This window comes from Thalassophryne amazonica, chromosome 5 (assembly GCF_902500255.1).
Source record: "Thalassophryne amazonica chromosome 5, fThaAma1.1, whole genome shotgun sequence".
Classification (NCBI taxonomy): domain Eukaryota; kingdom Metazoa; phylum Chordata; class Actinopteri; order Batrachoidiformes; family Batrachoididae; genus Thalassophryne; species Thalassophryne amazonica.
Genome location: NC_047107.1, coordinates 78,978,362 through 78,992,010, shown reverse-complemented (window position 1 = coordinate 78,992,010; position 13,649 = coordinate 78,978,362). Strand labels below are relative to the sequence as shown.

General features: G+C 40.7%; 1 protein-coding gene across 1 annotated transcript in view; it reads left to right on the top strand.

Moving 5' to 3' along the window:
• LOC117510773 (dmX-like protein 1) overlaps positions 1–13,649 on the top strand; it is a 196,497-nt gene that overhangs the window by 46,572 nt on the left and 136,276 nt on the right.

Sequence of the window (13,649 nt, the reverse complement as noted above, 5' to 3'; positions counted from 1 at the left end):
TAAAACATTCCTCTTCTTTGCCATAAGAGTCTGGGATTGCTTTTGCAGTATTCTTTAGATGATTACCATCTGTATTCTGAATGAGTTGCAGCTGTTTGGCTGAATGTGATCAGATAATTTGGCTATAAATGCTTCAGAATTCACCTTGAAGCTAAAGAACTACTTCCACTGGCAGTCATGTGCACCCATAGCAGGTGTAGTATGAAATATTTGCTGTTGCTTCCTTTTCCAGACTCTTCCCAACATTCTGGGGCAGGTTGATCTTTGTCCAGATGTGCAGGTGTGACTACAGTCATGTGGTGATCTTTCTGTTTTATTGTGGTGAACTTGTCCTTTTCCTTCTGTTTGCTTGTAAATGGGACTGCAGAAACACACACCTGCCCATACATCAGCAGAGCAGTCAATTGAACAGTTACCATTTACTCTTTTAATTAAAGAGGGCACACATCTATAAAGAATACTGTAATTTCTGAACACTTTACCTAATTTGAATGTCAGTTCCATCATGTAATTAAAACAATGCAGTTTTAATTACTTTAAATGTTTTGCTTTCAACTCAGATATGTGATAGATGGCTAAAAACAAAAGGGGGAGGGGTATGGCGTCAGATCAGTGCCAGAACCACAGTCGTGTCAAAAATGCGTTCAGGCATATTATATTATTTCACATGCGTAGATATTAACTGCGCACACCCAAATTATCTCTGCACACGTGAGAAAACTGCTCCTTGAGCAAGGGAAAAGGTAACTTATGGCATTATGGGGATTGGGTTTTGGCACTATGAGGGAGGGAACAAGGTCAGCACTGGCTCTACTGTGATTGGTCGTCTCTGTAGAGCGAGGTTTGATTGACAGCCCTCCTCCCTGACACGGAAGTCAGTCTGACACAACGGCATTAAGCAATTATTGCCTCGTTTCTGCTTACTTCACTTCAGTCATCTATCTCAGCGGTTTGACATTCGGCAGTCTAACAACACAGACATCAAATTTGGAATATTAATTGTAATAACTTTATTAATACTATAATTTTACTAAGCAAACATTATATAGACCCCAAGACAAAACCAAATACCAAATATTACACATAGGAGAAATGAGTTTAAACTTAATTAGAAGTCTCTGTCACTGATTGAATCCAGTAATGTTTTAAAACTAGTTTCTTTTATAGACAAATTTGATTTGTAAATGCGTATATTTTCTTTTTTTATTTGTAAATAATATACAACAAGCCTCTTATGTTCTTGTATTTCTATTTTCATGTATGCAGCTATTTCAGGATTTTGTACAGGACGTGTTTTGTTTTGGATTTGATACCATAAATAAACTATTTATTTATTTATTTTGTTAAAAAGGAGACACCATTGTCTTCTTCAGGGATGTGGTGGCGTAATGGTTTGCACGTGATTTAATAGGTTTTACTTTGCTATCTGATGTTTCTGTGAAGGCTCTGTTGTTCATGTGGTTTCCATAGTAGAGAAGCTTGAATCTTCCACTGGACTGGGTTGCTTGACGCGAGGACATTTCACTTCTAATCACAGAAGCTTCCTCAGCTAAATTTCTTGCTCTGGTAGTCTGACTTCTGTCTTAACTCTTTTGTGCTGTCTGAAGATCCTCTGTAGTTTTTCCCCTACTCCTGCTAAATAATGGAGAGACACTCTTCTTCTTGGCTCCATCTTCTGTCTGTCTGGTCTCTTTGTTCTTTGGGACTTCTGCATTTTATCCAGGGACCAACATGGGTACCACATACTGTGTGGGTTTTCCGGACATGCTGTTGTTCTTTAGCCCTTCCCTCTGTAGTTGTGGGTACCTGTAACCCATTTTAAAACTCCAGCCTTTGCTTGCTTCTGTTGAGTCTTCTCTACAAGAGTCAAGACAGAAGTCAGACTACCAGAGCAAGAATTTTAGCTGAGGAAGCTTCTGCGATTAGGAATGAAACATCCTCGTGCCAAGCAACCCAGTCCAGTCGAAAAGTCAAGCTTCTGTACTATGGAAACCACCTGGACAACTGGGAGCCTTCACAGAAACATTGCGACCAACTGTGGGCAGGAGGCCCTAGCACTGGTATGTAAGCTGGAAAAGACTGCTAAAAAGATAGCTAACTTTAGAAACCACTTAAGATTTAACCTGAGATGCAGACAAAACATTATTCCCAAATGCATGAAGCAGAAGGCACTAGAAGCAGGTCACACAGCAGAAAAGATCCAGCACAGTTACCTTAGGAGGATTTTGAGTCTTAGAATTAGAAGCCTTCATTTTTTTTTTTCAATCTTTTTATTGATTTTATTTTCAACATTAACAGAAATAAACAACATAACAGTATCATCATATAATAACTTGTTCAAGTATTACTCTTTACATTCATAACTGTATACCCGGAAAAATAATAATATAAAATAAAACAAACACACCCCCCCTTAAAAGAAAAGAAAAAAAAAAGTCATGTACGTATAAAGAACACTATACCTGCACTAGGTTAACATATCCAAAAAAAAAAAAAAAAAAACCAGGAGGATGCTGGTCACACTTGTTAAAATGATCCATAAAGGGTTGCCATGTTGAGTGGAACAGCTTGACATTGTCTCTCAGTGAATATCTGATTTTTTCCAATTGTAAATGGTGCATAACATCTGTCAATAGGGCTGGACGGGTCGGAGGAGCTTTGCTTTTCCAATTCAACAATATAAGACGTCTCGCCAACAACGTCACAAAACTCAAAACATGCATTTCTTTTTTACTTAAATCCTTACACGTAGATACACCAAACAATGCCATTATTGGATCTGGGGGGAGTTTCTTCTTAAAAATTTCAGACAGTGTTTCAAATATTTTAACCCAATAAGTGCCGATATTAATGCATGTCCAGAACATATGTGACAATGAAGCGGGAGCCTGGCCACAACGATCACATGTGGGATTTACTCCTGAAAACATTTTAGACATCTTCAATTTGGACATGTGTAATCTGTGCAATATTTTAAATTGTATTAGTCCATGTCTGCAGCAGATTGAGGAGGAATGAACCCGTTCCTGCGCTGTAGTCCACTGTTCCTCAGTCATGTTAACACCTAGTTCACTGCACCAGGCATCTTTCAGGTGATCCAATGTGGCTATACAGTCTAATTGTGAAAGTTTGTTATAAATCCTGGAAATAGCCCCTTAGTGGGTTTGTCAGGAACAAATCATCTTCTGAAGCAGTACTCTGCGGTGCATTGGGAAAGGATGGAAATATTTCTCTGACAAAGTCACGTACTTGTAAGTACTTGAAAAAATCTTTGCTGTCTATATTAAACTCTTTATGGAGTTGTTGAAATGTGTGAAAGACATTATCAATAAATATATCTTTAAGTGTATGCACGCCTTTGAATTTCCATTGTTGAAATGACAACCCTGAAAACAAAATATGGGCTTGATTATGGACCAACGGCGTTAAAATTGAACATTGATCCCAGTGAAAATGCCTTTTAATTTGAGACCAAATCTTAAGAGAATTAAATACCACAGGGTTTTTGCATTTATATTTACCAAGTTCAAGGTTTGAATAAACTAAAGACCTCAGTCCATTAGGAGAAAACATTTGACTTTCCATCCGTTCCCAAACAGGTCTATGAGCTCCACCCCAGAATGACATGCAACGTATGTTACAAGACCAATAATAGAGCCGAAAACAGGGCAGTCCCATTCCTCCCATAGGTTTAGGTCTTTGTAAGAATGTTTTTTTAATTCTGGGTGTCTTTTTGTTCCAGATAAACTGAGAAATTAAAGAGTCAACTTTCTTGAAAAATGCTTTTGTTAATAAAATGGGAATGCATTGAAACAGAAATAAAAATTTGGGTAAAGTGAACATCCTGACTATATTTATTCTTCCGGCAAGTGAGATAGGTAACTTAGACCACTTTGTAAAGTTTTCTTCTGTTTGTTGAAATAAATTATTAAAGTTATGTTTGAAGAGGCCAGAAACCTCTTGAGTCACATTTATTCCCAGATACCTAAACCTATTCGAAATGGTGAAAGGAAACGAGGCAAAAATGCTTTTGTTTTCTTTCGCTATGGAAATTGGAAAAATTGGAAAAAGTATGCTCTTTGATAAGTTAACTTTATATCCTGAAACTTTTCCAAGTCCATTAACATATTCCTAATTTTCGTCAATGATTTTGTAGGATCTGTGATATATAGTAGCAGATCGTCTGCGTAAAGCGATACTTTGCTTCGTACCACCTCTTAATATGCCTTTATAGTCCTTTGCAGAGCGTAATGAAATGGCTAAAAGTTCTATAGCAAGAGTGAATAACAGAGGGGACAAAGGACATCCTTGTCTCGTGGAGCGATGGAGAGAAAAGGAACTAGAGTTTATCGTGTTTGTCTGTACTGTGGCCCGAGGCATAGCATAAAGCAGCCTGACGAGAGAGATATAATTAGAGCCGAGTCCAAACCTCGACAGGGTCGAGAAAAGATAATCCCACTCGACCCTGTCGAAGGCCTTCTCAGCATCCAGCGAAAGTAAAATTTCAGATTGATCATTTGTATTGTACGTGTAAATAATATTAAATAACCTCCTAATATTAAAAAAAACAATTGCCTGTCTTTCACAAATCCCGTTTGGTCCTGGGATATAATTGTTGGTAGAACTGACTCTAATCTCCCTGCTAGTATTTTATTATCTACATTTAATAGGCTAATGGGTCTGTATGAGCCTGGTTTGAGAGGATCTTTACCAGGCTTTTGGATCAGAGAGATAGTAGCCTCATACATAGTTGAAGGCAAACATCCTTTACTTTGTGCCTCGTTGTATACATCCAAAAGAAGGGGTAAAATCTGTTCCCCGAAGGCTTTATAAAATTCTGCGCTCTACCCGTCTGGACCAGGACTTTTTGAACATTGCATATTTTGAATAGCCCATTTTATTTCCTCTGTTAGTTTTTGTTTCAATTGCATTCTATGTTCGGAAGATATAGATGGGATTTGAAGACCTTCAAAAAATTTCTCAATTAATATTGGATCATTTTTAGATTCTGAAGAATAAAGTTTTGTATAATATTCAAGAAATGTTTTATTAATCTGCTTCTGGTCATTAGTTGTCTGCCCTGTACTCATTTTTATTTCTGTTATTAACCGCGAGGCTGCAAGTTCTTTAATCTGCCGTGCTAACAGTCTACCTGTCTTTTCTCCATGCTCATAATACTTGTCTAAGCTGCGTCAGCAATTTAGTTGTCATTCGTGTAAAGTAAGTTAAGCTCTGTTTGCAATGAAACCTTTTTTTGGTAAAGTTCCGTAGAAGGTGAAACTGAGTATTTCCTGTCTATCTCTAACAGTTCTTCAGCAATTTTTGATTCACTTTCCCTTCGTTGTTTATTCCTTTGGCTGCTCAATGAGATAATCTGGCCTCTCAAATATGCCTTTAGTGTATCCCATAATATGGATCGTGTGACCTCTGGTGTATCGTTTATTTAAATAAATATTTCAATCTGATTCTTTATTTCCTCTTAACCGGTTATCTGACAGCATGCTATTAGTAAATCGCCATTTTCGTGCGGTTGATCCATATCCAATTGCTAACTGAAGAAATACTGGACTATGATCAGACAATACTATTGGCTTGTAATCACAACTTTGAATCTGTGTCAGATACTTGTAGTCTAGCAAGAAGAAATCAATTCTGGTATACGAGCGATGAGCAGGAGAAAAATAAGAAAACTGCTTTATCTTTGGAGACAAAACCCTAAATGGATCAACTAGCTTATATGAATTAATAAATGCATGCATAGCTTTTGCAGATTTAGACATGATCACTGATCTCTGAGATGATCTGTCAAGATCGGGATCTAAGACAAGATTAAAATCTCCGCCAATTATTAATTGATGGGAATCCATATTAGGCAAAGCCGATATAAATGATCTGATAAAACTTTCATCGTCTACATTAGGAGCATAAATGTTCACAAGTGTAACTGGATTGTTTTATAAAGTTGTCCTGAAACCATAATGTACCGACCTCGGGAATCAGATTACTTTTGATGCTTTAAAGGGAACACCTTTTCTGATAACAATGGCTGTGCCTCTGCTTTTTGCAGTAAAGTCTGAATGAAATATCTGCTCTATCCATCTAACCCGCAACCTCTGATCTTGATTTCTCAAGTGGGTTTCTTGTAGAAATCCTATGTCCGTTCCCAACTTTTTAAGATGTGCTATAATATTGCCCCGTTTAACAGCTCCATTAAGACCTTTACAATTCCATGAAACCAGATTTATCAGATTATAAGATTTAACATTTTTATCAATGTCACTAATCATACTCTTCTTGTTGGTAAAGATTCACAACCCAGTCATTCATTATTTCAACAGGTCCCCAAAAATAATTACTCATTACCATAGTGCAGGTAGAAACATGAACAAAAATAAAAAACTCCACTGAACTTGTCCCTGTTCTTTCTCTGTTCCTCCCTAAACAAAAAATCGCTATGGAACTTGGGCAGAGGAACTCAACACAAAACCAAACCCCCCAAAAAACAAAATAGTCTAGTTTGGATTCAGAGAGATATATGAACATCTGACGTACCACTAAGCCCCTACACAATTATGTGAAGTATATCCAGACCCCTTATTCAGTATAGACTGGCAAACTCGCAACTAACTTTTAACTGAGGACCCAAAGTTGTCCCCTATTATCCCTAGTATGCGCCTATATACATATAGCCTCACACACACAAAATAATAATAATGATAATAACGATAAGTACAGCCTATATGACAGTTTAGTAACATTAGAATCTTCACATATAAATACACAGGTAATCAATTACCAACTCAAAAAAAAAAAAAAAAAAAATATCAAACCTTTTACTCAATACAAGTAGTAACAAACTTTTTTTTTCTCCTTTCCTTTTTTTCCCCTTTTTTTCTTCTTCCTTTCCCTTCCCCTTCCTTCCTTCTTCCCTCCCCTTTTTTTTTTTTTACATAATAACTTAGTAGACTAATTTACCTGGTTAATGGTTTATCAGTTCAGGCTGTGAGTTTGACCTTCCAGTAATGTCTAATGTAATCTGTTATATCCGCGCAGTTTAGTTCGATCCGTCCCCTCGCGCATTTAACGCTTCGTCCACAGATGCGGCCGCTCCCCCCGTTGCACCCTCTGACGTCCTCAGCTTGATGTTTTGAATAAACGTCTCCGCTGCCTCAGGGTTGGTAAATGTGTGTCTGGAGCCATTCATTGTTACCACAAGTTTGGCTGGAAAATACAAGCTGTACGTAACTCCAGCGTTGCGGAGCTTCGACTTCACCTGATTAAATGCTGCTCGCTGCCGTCCGACTTCGGGACTCATGTCAGGGAAAATATAAACGGGAGAGCCCCCATAATGTAAGATGCTCCTGCTCCTGGACAGTCTTAGAATTTTTTCTTTATCCTTGTAGTAGTGCAGTCGGACAATGATGGCCCTTGGACGCTCCCCACTCTGTGGTTTGGGAATCAGGCTTCTGTGAGCTCGGTCAATAACAGTGGGGGAGTCGAAGTTGTCCTCCCCAAGGACCTCCGCCAAAAATTTGGCAACAAAGTCAGTGGGGTTGCCAGCCTCAGCGCCCTCCGCAATTCCAATAATGCGGATGTTCTGTCTGCGACTTCTGTTTTCTAAGTCCAAACATTTTTCCTGGAACTTCTTATGGACCGTCACCAGTAGTGTGTATGATTTCTCCAGTGCTGTCAGTCTGTCAGACGTATCACACAGGGACTTCTCCATTTCCTTCTGTGTATTAGCTGCCTCCTCCTGTAGTGTAAACAGCCTCTCAACTTTGCCCATTAGTTCATCTCGGGTAGCTTTGATATCCGCTTTAGCTTCTTCCTGCAGAGAGGAGATGTCCCTGTGAATGTCCCGATGCATACTATCCATCCATCCATCCAAACTATCCTCGTACTCTTTTAATCCCGCACGGAGTTCCGCGCGTAATATTCCCACGGAGATGGGGGCATCCTCTCCGGTCTCTGCACTAGCATTAGCTGCTTCGTTTCGCTCGTCGGTCGGGGGATCAATATCTATGGTCTTCTGCGTGTATTTTTTTTTTTTCCTTTTTTGACTTCCATTTTGGCTTAGGTACTGGTTTTATGTTAGTTATCGAAGATACTTGGGTCTGGAAATGCGAAATAATTAAACAATATACGGAGCTGGACGCTTACACTACTTCACTCATGACGCCGGAAGCGGAAGTCCCTAGAAGGCTTCATTTTAAAATATTATACCTCCAAAATGATTTTGATAGTCTTCACAAAAGGTTAGAAACGTTAGTGTGGGAAGAGGCCCATAATAAGATCACAAAGTTCATACTTAAAATTCCAATGTCTGAGCATTTAAAAAGTAAGGAGCGGCAAATCAGGAAGTTTCACAACCTTTTAGTGCAGAAAAGGCGTACTTTCACAGGCAGTGGGGGTAGTTATAAAGATACACCCAGACAAATTAGTGAGAACAGGGATAATTGGGTTTAGAATCTGTCCAACAGGGTTCTTGCACAGACAGAAAAGTATGTGCTCACAAAAGGAATAAATTTCTCGGTGACCCCAAACATATACCGACAGTAGTTACATCGCTGCAGTAGAGTCAGCCATTAAACATAACTGTCAGAGTCAGAAGCTGGGGGCCTCCGACTAAGAGTCACAGCAGTGCTGACCAGTGCTAAGCCTCCTCCGTCCAACATCACAGGAGAAGAACGGAAAGCTTTGTCAGCACTGCAGAAGGACCAAAGCATCCTTATCCTGCCAGCGGATAAAGGCAGGTGCACGGTGGTCCTGAACACGTCAGACTACAAGGCCAAGGTCAACAACCTGCTCAGTGACTCCAATACGTACGAGTGTCTGACGAGAGACCCCACAAGCGGCTATAAGAAGAAAATCATTAACTACCTCCAAAACCTGGAGAAAGAGGGACTCATCAACAGGCAGGCTTATTACTGACTGTGCCCTGGGGCACCACTCCATGCATCTATGGGCTGCCCACAATTCACAAACAGGACGTGCCACTCAGGCCTATTGTATGTAGCACAGATTCCATCACTTACAATTTGGCCAAGCACCTCAAGTGGATTTTGGCTCCTCTAGTGGGTAACACAGACCACCATGTGGAGAACACATAAGATTTTGTGAACAAGATCAAGGACTTTCAGCTGGAGGCAGATGAAACTATGGTGTCATTCGATGTGACATCGTTGTTCACCTGCATCCCCACTGCTGAGGCCATCTCTGCTGTGAGACAGAGGCTGCTGGAGGACGCGTCTCTACTTGAAAGGACCAAACTTACACCAGACCACATCTGCCAACTCTTGGAGATCTGTCTTAACACCACGTATTTCCAGTTTAGGGGGAATTACTACAGGCAGATCCATGGTTGTGAGAGGGGTCTCCGGTATCCCCCATTGTGGCCAATCTGTACATGGAGCTAGTGGAGAAGAGAGCCTTGGTGTCGTTCACGGGCATCTCTCCCAGTCACTGGTTCTGATATATTGATGACACATGGTTTAAAATCAAGCAACAGGAAGTGGAGGCCTTTACAGAGCATATCACCTCGGTGGACTCCAATATCAAGTTCACACGTGAGGATGCCAGAAACAACCATTTAGTCTTCTTGGACTGTGATGTTACGATTGGAGAGAACAGGATGCTCCAGAGAGGGGTTTACAGAAAACCCACTCACACTAGGGGTGCAACGGTTCAGTTAGCCCATGGTTCGGTTCGTACCTCGGTTTTTGGGTCACGGTTTCGGTTCAGTTTCGGTATGCATTTTTCCTAAAAAAAAAAAAAACAAACAAAAAAAAATTTTTTAACTCCCTTTATTTTTCTCATAGGCAAAAATAAATACAACTTTTTGTATCACACAAATTCCAATAGGCTATGACTGTGGTAAAACATGTACTGTATAAAGTGTACGTTAAACGTCTCGTTTAGACTACTGCAATTCTCTGTATGTTGGTCTTAATCAGTCGTCTCTGCATTGCCTCCAGATGGTGCAAAATGCAGCTGCGCATCTGCTCACTGGAGCCAAATGGCACCAACACATTTCTCCTGTTTTATCTTCACTGCACTGGTTACCTGTTGCTTTTAGAATTGATTTTAAGATTTTGTTGCTTGTTTTTAAATCAATTCACGGTCAAGCCCCATTCTATTTATCTGATATGCTGTCATTGCACACTCCAGGAAGAGCTCTGCGCTCTGCGGACCAGAGTTTACTGGTCTGTCCCAGGTGTAAGCTGAAGACCAGGGGAAACAGAGCCTTTGCTGTTGCGGGGCCCAAGCTCTGGAACTCTCTGCCATTGAATGTCCGACTGGCATCTTCAATTGACTCTTTTAAGACTCTTAAAGACACATCTTTTTGCACTGACTTTTAACACAAGATGAGCTGAATACTGCCACATCTTTTATTGTCTTGTTGATTTATTTTGTTCTTGTATTTAATTAAATGTAATTTTAATTACTTTTATTGTACAGCACTTTGGGGCAGTGTTGACTGTTTGTAAATGTGCTTTATAAATAAACCTGACCTTGACCTTAACATAAAATTTCAAGTGTAACATTTCCTCTCAGCCTTGACTAGTCTTACACTGGTATAACATTCAAGTAGGCTATGACTGTTGTACATAACAAAACATGTACTGTATAAAATGTAAACATAACAATTTCAAATGAGAAATTTTCTCAGCCTTGACTCCTCTTACACTGGTATAACACTCAAATAGGCTAAGACTGTTGTACATTACAAAAACATGTACAGTACAAAATGTAAACCTAACACTTTCAAATGAGAAATTTCCTCAGCCTTGACTTACGAGGGCTGTCCATAAAGTATAGGTGCTTTTTATTTTTTTCAAAAACTATATGGATTTCATTCATATGTTTTTACGTCAGACATGCATGAACCCTCGTGCGCATGCGTGAGTTTTTCCACGCCTGTCGGTGACGTCATTCGCCTGTGAGCACTCCTTGTGGGAGGAGTCGTCCAGCCCCTCGTCGGAATTCCTTTGTCTGAGAAGTTGCTGAGAGACTGGCGCTTTGTTTGATCAAAATTTTTTCTAAACCTGTGAGACACATCGAAGTGGACATGGTTCGAAAAATTAAGCTGGTTTTCAGTGAAAACTTTAACGGCTGATGAGAGATTTTGAAGTGACACTGTCGCTTTAAGGACTTCCCACGGTGCGAGACGTCGCGCTGCGCTCTCAGGCGGCGTCATCAGCCTGTTTCAAGCTGAAAACCTCCACATTTCAGGCTCTATTGATCCAGGACGTCGTGAGAGAACAGAGAAGTTTCAGAAAGCTTTTTTTTTTTTAAGTTTTTTTTTTTTTTTTAAACTTTTTCACCTCCGTGTTGATAACCATTTGTAAAATCCAGGCGGCTTTTGATGGCTTTCAGTGGAGTGAGTATATGAGAAATTGTTTAACAGCTGGACATGTTCCAACTTGTCCTTAAGGCTTCCAACAGAGGTGTTTTTCCTGTAGCGGAGTGTCGCGGCGGCTGCGAGCCAATGCGCGGACCCGTCGATGTGTCTCACAGGTTTAGAAAAAATTTTGATCAAACAAAGCGCCAGTCTCTCAGCAACTTCTCAGACAAAGGAATTCCGACGAGGGGCTGGACGACTCCTCCCACAAGGAGTGCTCACAGGCGAATGACGTCACCGACAGGCGTGGAAAAACTCACGCATGCGCACGAGGGTTCAAGCATGTCTGACGTAAAAACATATGAATGAAATCCATATAGTTTTTGAAAAAAATTAAAAGGACCTATACTTTATGGACAGACCTCGTACACTTGGCCTATTTTAAATAAACATAACACACAGTCACACTTGGCCTATTTTAAATAAACATAATACTTCCATATAGGCTATATTACAAATGTGAAGTGCAACAGGGCAGGCTGAGGCTGCTGTAAAGTGCACCAATTAGCTGTCAGCATTCTCTTCTATGGTGAGATTCTTCTGTAAGAATATCAGCTTGTCCACATTCTCTGCGGAAAGACGTGAGCAGCTTGCACCAACAATGTCCCCTGCAGTGGAGAAAATTCTCTCACTTGCGACTGAGGTTGCGGGGACACAGAGGTGACGTTGTACAACTTTTGCGATGTGGGGGTACTTTGCCTTGTCTTCCACCACATGATAGGATCAGCATCAACATCAATGCAGTCTGTATATCTGTATGAGTTAACTTCATCCTCCACTATCAGAGAAAGGGGCCTGACCTGTTCTGTTGTTTTAAGCACCTCTCCAAACAGTTCTGCCATGGGTGTCTTCTTCTTGGGTGGAGAGGATGGATTTCGTTCCTGCGTGGACGGGTGTACTTCTGCTTGACTCTGCAAAAATAACACTGTTTCAGTAACAGTCATTCACATGCATTTTTGTCAAAAAACAATCCAATTTTCGCAATCATAAAATCACAAACAAAACATGACTACCTGTGGTTCATGCTCAAGGATGTCTGTGGTAAGATCCCTGTAGACTCTGATACGGAAGGGTTCATCAAGGGAAGGTAGAGACTTAAACCTGGGATCCAGTGCTGTGGCTTGTAGGAGGTAGTTTTGGAGATCGGGGTCTGTGTACCTGTTTTCCCGGTCCTGTTTGATGGCTGCTTTGGCTTCTTGGATTGTTCGGAGGTCCTTGTCTTCTGGTGCCATGGATTTGAGGGGTTTTCTGCAGGCGCGAGCAAATGTCAACAAATCCATTCTCTGGCAGTAAGAAATTCGTGGCAAGACCGAAAAATTGCGGTTAATAACGGTGTATTGAACCGTGCATAGCGAACCGTACGGTTCGGTTTTAGATTGGGAACCGTTGCACCCCTAACTCACACTAACAGATATCTGCTCTTTGGCTCAAACCACCCCCTTGAACACAAGCTCGGGGTGATCAGGACTCTTCAACACAGAGCCCTACAGGTGCCCACAACTACAGAGGGAAGGGCTAAAGAACAACAACATGTCCGGAAAGCCTTCACAGTATGTGGGTACCCACGTTGGTCCCTGGAAAAAGTGCAAAAGTTCCAAAGAACAAAGTGACCAGACAGACAGGATACGGAGCCAAGAAGAAGAGTATCTCTCCCTTATTTAGCAGGAGTATTGGAAAAACTACAGAGGATCTTCAGACAGCACAAAATCCCAGTTTACTTTAAACCTGTTAACACCTTGAGACAGAAATTAGTTCACCCTAAGGACAGGATCCCTAGTTACAAACAGAGCAATGTAGTGTATTCTATCAGATGTCAGGAAAACTGCAACGAACACTACATAGGTGAGACGAAGCAGGCGTTGCACAAAAGGCAATACCAGCACCTCAGAGAGGGCGCCGGTGGACCTCAGTCTGCAGTTCATCTCCACCTTTAAGACACTAACCACATGTTTGAAGACAAGGAAGTTAAAATCTTAGCCAGAGAAAAGAAATGGTTTGAGATGGGAGTGAAGGAAGCATTGTATGTGAAACAATTGAGACCCAGCCTTAACTGGGGAGGGGGTCTGAGACACGCTTTGTCACCTGTTTACAATGGGGTACTCAGGTAAAAGCATTTTCAGTCTTTTGTTCATGTTGTTGTTTTTGTTCATGGTAATGAGTCATTCACGTCGTAAGGAGAGGCGTCAGTCCCATCGTTAGGAGAGACAGCTGCACTGTCATTAGATGGGTGCTAACTAGAGCACAATAG